At 32.6% G+C, this 7,500-nt stretch overlaps 1 long non-coding RNA gene across 2 annotated transcripts in view; it reads left to right on the plus strand.

Moving 5' to 3' along the window:
• Window positions 1-7,500, plus strand: part of LOC137628990 (uncharacterized) — a 153,668-nt gene that overhangs the window by 107,028 nt on the left and 39,140 nt on the right. The window lies entirely within an intron of this gene.

Consider the following 7,500-nt stretch of genomic DNA (forward strand, 5'->3'; position numbering starts at 1 on the left):
TAATACTCAATCGCAAACATTCTTAGGTCGTCAATCCATCGTCTTCTTATCCTTCATCTGCTTCGTTTACAAACTCCAGGGACCTATTCTATTATTCTTTTCCATCTATATCTGTCGTTCTCATTATATGTCTTGCCCATGTCTATTTCTTTTTCTTATATGTTAGAATATCCTCTACATTAGTTTGCTCTCGTATCCATGTTGCTCTTTTTCTGTCTCCTAGTGTTATTACCATCATAATTCTTTCCATTGCTTTTTAAGTTTTAACTGGTTTGAATTCTAAGGCTTTGGTAAGGCCCCCAGATTCTCATGCACTGGTAGGACCATCTGATTAAATAATTTTAATTTTAGAGGAAATTGCATTTTACAATTTATAATCTCATTTTGATTATCAAAAGCCATCCTTTTAAATTTACATTTTCATAACACATCACAGCCTTTTCCTTATCTAAGCCCCCAATGTTTTTTCTCTATCATTCCTTTTCTGGCGTGTTACTGTTTTCAGTTAGAATCCTACCATAAATCTTCTGTGGTAAACTAAGTATCTTTAATGTCCTTTAATTCTTATAGTCACGTATATCATATTTGCCTTTTTACAAAGAAACAAATAGACATCTAACCCACTCATATGAGACCTTACCCTCATTCAATTATAACTTTCAAACCTTTTAAGTCACTCAATCACATTGCCCTTGCTGCTTATAATCCGATCTTTTTAAACATTTTAATACCATTCTTCTTCTCTCCTTATCAATCGTTCACACAAGCACAATAATCCTTGCACTATCAATATTTAGTCTGGAATCACTCAGCTTCTTCTCTCTTCTATCTCTCACGTGAAGGAAATCTTCAAAATACTAGATCTATTAGTCCAAGACTTCATTCACATTGTGGAGATCATCTATCCGTTTGTTCATTCCCCTTTCCCCTAACATTCACATCTCTATTAAATAATATATTCACTAAGATTTTTCAATCATTTTCCCTCAGTGTTTGTTACTTGCCTTCTCTCTCATTTTTATTTTTGGGTACACCTTAAATCCTATTGTATATCTTCACCTTCAGCAAAGCTTTTTGTACCATGCAACCGCGCCTCGTATCTCACGTATTCAAACATTTTCTTTTACTAAACCTCTTATCTTACTATCCCACTACTTAATAGATTTATTTTCTTTTCCCTTTTTTTTTTTTATTCACAAAAACTCCATGCGGTTTCAAGACCCCATCATGAGATTTTAAAACCCAAATATTCCTACTTTTGCCTCCTTCCTTGTTTCCTTTCATCCATTTTGTTGCCGAACATCTAATTTTTACTTCAATACAAGTGCGAGAGCTTCTTCCCTTGTTGCATTTTGGTAATGAATGTATAGCACATTCATAAATCTAATCCAATCAACCCATGCTTTTCAACGTTGCGTTAACCGTACTCGTTAGTTCATTCATTTCATCCCTATGTGCTTTTCGTATCTTCTCATTCGACTCTCTTATCTCCATTACATTTACTACCACATCTTCACACTTCCTTCTCCAGTTTATACCTGCCTTAACCTTTCTTGAACCAACTACTGATTAATGATTCACTCCTTTTAGCACTCCTCTTCTTAAGGTAACATCCATCAACTTCTATCTACGCTAGCCTGCCACAATAACCCAGCGCATCCTCTCTTCACAATTTTGTCTTCATAAAATATAGGCGTACTCCTTTAAAATCTTCTTATGAAACCATTTATTTTCATCAAGCAAGCCTCTCTCCGGACACATTTCCATATTCTAATTTGCTCGTAGAACTCCATTGCTACCAACAACTCCATCTCTCTCTGTCCTGCTATGGTATTTAAATCTTCTAAAAACAACCACTATTCCATGTTTCGCTAAACCAACCATTTAGAGATTAAGTCCTTCCTAAAATGAGTTTCACTATCATTCTTTTCCAGTCCTGGACCATATACTGTACACTCACTGATGACAAGTTTTAATCTTATCCCACTCAGTCTTACCGGTACAATCCTCTTGTCTCAGTGAGTGGGAGGGAGTATGTGGGCTCGTGTGGTGTGTATAACCCGGATATGCAAGTATTCTTACAAAATGGATTTTCTAATTATTTTAGTGGTTTTTCTCATGGTATGTTTATTATTGCTCACTCATATTTCGAATATTTTGTATTTCCTGTTGTTATATGATTCCATCGTATAGCCTATGAATGTTTCGAATATACTGTATGCTTTTACATAAGAATCCTTGCTTATTATAATGAAGCAGCTTTAATCATGATGAAGACTACAGCTTTAATTGTAGACTTTTATTTTAGATTTATATGACTCATAAAAATCTGTCTACTTTCATTAAGAAAGAGCTACTCTAAGTTTACAAGAGGATTTATATTCAATTTCTTAATCATATACAGTATACTGTAAATCATCAGGCATATTGAAAATAATCCCAATATAATTAGAATTCATTAAAAAACCTGCATTCTACTGTAAATATTTGTTCAATGAAATGTAAATTCTTACTTCATACACGTGCAATTGTGACTAGAAGTTACACAAAGCAATAGGGTCAGTTTTTCTTCTTTGGCTGATTTTCTTTTATTCATTCATAATTCCAATTGAATGTAGAAGATTTTCTCCTATTCATAATTCCATTTGAATGTAGAATATGACAGTACTCTGAAGACATTGATAAATTATTTTTTAGGATTGGATCAATTAAATTCAGCTACCCACATCATTACCTCGATTAAGTCAGTGGAATAAAGTCCAAAAGTAAAAAAAAAAAAAAAAAATGAAGAGAAATACAGAGTTGGGCAAATTTTATAACGAGGCAATCTTCTAACAATTTTATATATGCTTAAATGGGTAATGATTGTTTTTAATTATAAAGTTTGAAAATTATTTCTAGTTAAAATCCCGGACCCGAGCACAAGAATTTTTATACAAAATAAAAAAAGTTGAGTATGGCCTTCTGTGCTAGGCAGGATCCGAGAGAAAGACGGAACCCTTTATCAAGGCGGAAAAAAAGTCATACATATTCATGCTTTCTCTAACTGAGGTGCAAATGGAAGTGAATGGTCCGATATATTTGGAAGGGAGATTTTGGAGAATAAAAGAGCGTTCAGCCTAACGGCTCGTTCTCCTCTCTCTCTCTCTCTCTCTCTCTCTCTCTCTCTCTCTCTCTCTCTCTCTCTCAGCTTTAGGTTTACTCTATTTTTTGCCTTGTTCTTATTATTGTCGTAAGTTATTTGTGTATTTATTCATTTTTTCATGAGATGCTTCGGTGTGAAATATTTACATAAACATTTTTTCGGATTTCATATCAGTTATATTTGTTTCAGAAAGATTCTAACGAAATGTTATGAAAGATAGCCTCGTTGGAGAATCTATAAAAAATAACGTGAAAATTTTCTTATAAATAATTAATTGGCTATAAAGAATTTAAGATTGTCGTTCTTTTCATAAAAGTATCAATACTAGATAACTGGGAATTAAGTTATCTTTAAAAATGACACTTTTCCTGAAAAACGTTAATATTAGACTTAAAATCAGCTATTATGTAAAAGATCCTATTACTCAAAAAATGGTAATGTAAACATCCAGAACACTAGTTTTAAAAAAAGAAATTATACTGAAACTGAAGAATTTATACAGTGCTATTAGTAGCCAAATTTTGTATTTTATGTTTTCATTAGTGATTTTTTTATGCTGCATCATAAACTCAATTTGGTTAAATATAGTAGCAACAACAATAATAGTATCGAAATTAGTTGTTGTAGAAGTTGCATTATTTCTTGAAACCTTATATTTTGTGCCCTTGAAACAAAACTAAATTTCCTAAAACTGTTTTACCATGACTGGAAGATGAACTTGCCCGATAGTGGATATAGTTTCAATCCTATGACCATTTCAATTCCCACTTCTTAATCTTTCCATTAAATCTTCATTCATGCTCTCGTTTCACAACATCCGTCAAAGTCAGATATTTCTTAGCTTTTTATGTATTTGATATCTTCTCGCCCACATGCTGAAGCTGTCGATTTCAGAAATTGCAGCTTGAGGCTTCGTTTGATATATACCTTGTAAAATAATTGATTCAATAATCAACATATGTTTGGGATTGTCATAACCATACGGGCATTATTCTTCTCTTTCTATCCGAAAATTCTCTCAATTACTTATACAAATCTTTCTCTCAGTTTTTTTTTAATACCTCTGTCTGCTCGCACCGATTCCCTCCATGTAATACCAACTTTGGCCCTTTGGGCCTCTATTGACCTGAAAAATTAAGGGGTTCCTTAAAGTTCCTTGTGTCTTGTTTTCTTTGCTTAGGCAGGCAAAATCGTGATCTTAGAGCTCTTCTTGTGGCAAATACACGTTACCTCTCCTTTCAAAAAAAAAAAAAGCATTCCTAACCATTCACATTATCCAGTCGACCATATTTCCTTTTCCTTCTAGCACTTTCGACACTAATCCACTAACGAGCCATCTATTATTGCACTAACTAGCCATCTATTATTGTGTACTCAATCTTAAAGTGTTATATCTTATTTTTTAAGCTCTGACCGAGAGACTGTTCTTAGACTGTAATCCTATTTCCTAGTCCGTTTCAATAATATCGAATTTCCTTATATATTTCTTGTTCAGGAGTCACATTAAGTTCTTGAAAACGGCTTTCATCCTCTTTATCTCTAACAAAATTTTGCTGATTCATGCATCTGTAAAATTGGCTTTGAGAAATCATACCGTTGAGATTTATAGATTTGCTACTAAAAAAATTATGTGAATTGTGTACATGTTACAAATTCATTTCTACGCGTCATTGAATGTTTTCTTTTTGTGTTATTCATCGCGTTAAAATTGCTTTGTCTGAATTTGATAAAGTTAAATCAAATGAAATTCCTCTAATCAATCTCCCACAAGTAATCTCTTCTCTTAAATAGTCCCAGCCCTCCCCAACCTCATAAACAATATTTAAACACGCCAAGACACCTCTCATGTTTACTTTTTGGAGGTAAAGATATCTTTAATTATATGGCGTAGGCTACTTCAATTTACTGCCAAAGCATGTAATGCTTTTCCATCTTTTTCTTTTTATCCTTGATCTTACATTCCTTATTAATTATCAAGATCTATAGCTTCCTTAGAGGAAGAGTCACTATTTTTGCTCAACATTCCCCCCCCCACCCCCCTTTTTTTTTTCCTTCAGATTTTATCTTGGTAAGTGATTGGGTTACGTTCCGATGGACTCTGCCTCGAAAATTAGATTATTTTCCTCTAGCGCAGATTGCTCAACACATTCCATTGACTTGGCGTTGCTCACAGTATGTTTTGTTGAAGCTTTTTGGAATACCTGAACATTTTAAGTAGCAGAGTATAAGGTCCGGGCTGAATTAGTTCTTTTTATCAACATGACTTTGAATAATCAGTAACATGGATTAAATTGGCCAAATTCCTTTTAACAGCTGTTATATCACTAAGTACCGTCTTGAATAGGATTCTCAAGTTCACTTTGAATTTCTCTGAAGGACATGTATTTCTCTGATGATATGTGAGTTTAGTTGGACTATGCTTGGTTTGTTATGTTTACCTTCTTTCACTTCACCTTTGACTAAATGTGTTACTCTAATTATCAGTGTGCAAATGGAGATTGGATGTATAGAATATATTTTATGATAGATTATAATATAACATGATATATAGAATATCTAATATAGATTTGAAGAAATGTTTACAATTGTTTTAAACTAATCATTTTCTCATTTCTATTTTAGAGCATCACTCGAATAATATATCTGGTTGTAACTTTTCTTTATTATAAAACAAGAGAAATATGCCACTTCACGATGGAGTGGAGTAATGTGCCTGTCACATGAAAAAAAAGGATGTGGAAGGGAACATAAAAAAAAACGAGCATGAAAAAAATAGCGAGAGAAAAAATGTGCCACCCTTTTTCTTTGTAGGTTGATATTTGAATGCTCACAAAAAGGGCCCTGGTTTTTTCGTAAAAAGGATTGTGATTTCGTTCTCCCAACGCCAATATCGAACGCAGACTAAATTGGCAGCCTTTTCAGTTCTCATTTCATCAACGGAAATTTATTTTTTATTGATTTACTGTTCGCTAGAGAAATGCATTTGGCCAGTTTATTTTTTCTTTGTAGTTTCACAATATTTGTGTATATATTTTCTTTGTTGATTTGTGGGTATTTTTGCTTGTTTAATAACCCCTAATCATAAGGAAATTTTATTTGGAAATTATATTTGAAAAGTAAGCAATCTACAATTATATGCATACTGTATTATATATATAATATGCATATGTATGCATACTGTATTATATATATATATATAAATATATATATATATATATATATATATATATATATACATACAAATATATATGTGTATATATATATATATATATATATCTTACGAAGCTGGTCTAGGATAAGAGTAAATATTTTATTCATGTTTTTTATTTGTGTATTTAAGAGATGTATAGCCAGCTCGTAAGGAGAGGTACACTCATGTAGGCTTAAATAATGTATGTAAATTACATAAGACTTTTGTCATGCATTTAACTGTATTTTCATTCGATTCAGTATATGTAAATTTACGTTATTTTTAAGACTTAACTCTTTATTTCACGTATTTTGTTACGAAGTCTTACGTAATCGAGTTTAGGTATGCTGTATGACCCACACGAGCTATGAAAATAAGGGATTACGTAATTTCTATGTTTCCACCTGGTTAGAAAGTGTATGAAAATTCTTGAAGTAGATTTACTTTCTTCTTTATTGTTACGAGAAGGAGGTTGGCAGCGATAGTTGAGAGAGCTGCCTCGCCATGTATGTTGGAACTCGTCTGCTTCTTGACTAGTTGGCAACTTTGGCGCCGTAAACCTACCCCTAAGTTTCCAGACCATATCTTGGAAGGATCTAGAATAATCAAGTCAATATATACTAGCCCCGTGAATGCATAAACAGCAGAAGAGTTCCAGCCTATTCCTTGGAAAGAGCCAATATCAGCCAGTCCTCTCTCCTCTCAAGTGCAAATAGTGTTTTGCTGTCAAAAATGATTAGCGATTTCTAACTAACATATGTCGTGTATAGTGTGTTCAAATGTTGATGAAACTATATCATGTTAATTCAAGTGTAGTGTGTTAATGTAAGTATAGTAGTGTTAATGTAAGTATAGTTTAACATAAATTTTTTGTTAATGGGCCTGTGAGATTTAGGTTAAACAGTGAAGTGTATTTATTTTGCCTAATTTTTCGGTAACCTCATGCGAACCAAAAGACATAAGTGTAACAGTTACATATATGTAAATTTCAGTTTTGTATGTTCAGCAGAGTGTTAAAGTGTTAACTCTTTTCATTAATTGTCAAAATTCAATATTTTTATAGAATTAATTTCAAGTGAAACAAGTAATGGTATAATTTTCATCAAGTAACATTTCCTTGTCTTAGTCTAAGGCTTTATTCAAATTGAATATTTTGAGTGATTTA

Source organism: Palaemon carinicauda, chromosome 37, assembly GCF_036898095.1.
Source record: "Palaemon carinicauda isolate YSFRI2023 chromosome 37, ASM3689809v2, whole genome shotgun sequence".
In the NCBI taxonomy this organism is placed as follows: Eukaryota; Metazoa; Arthropoda; class Malacostraca; order Decapoda; family Palaemonidae; genus Palaemon; species Palaemon carinicauda.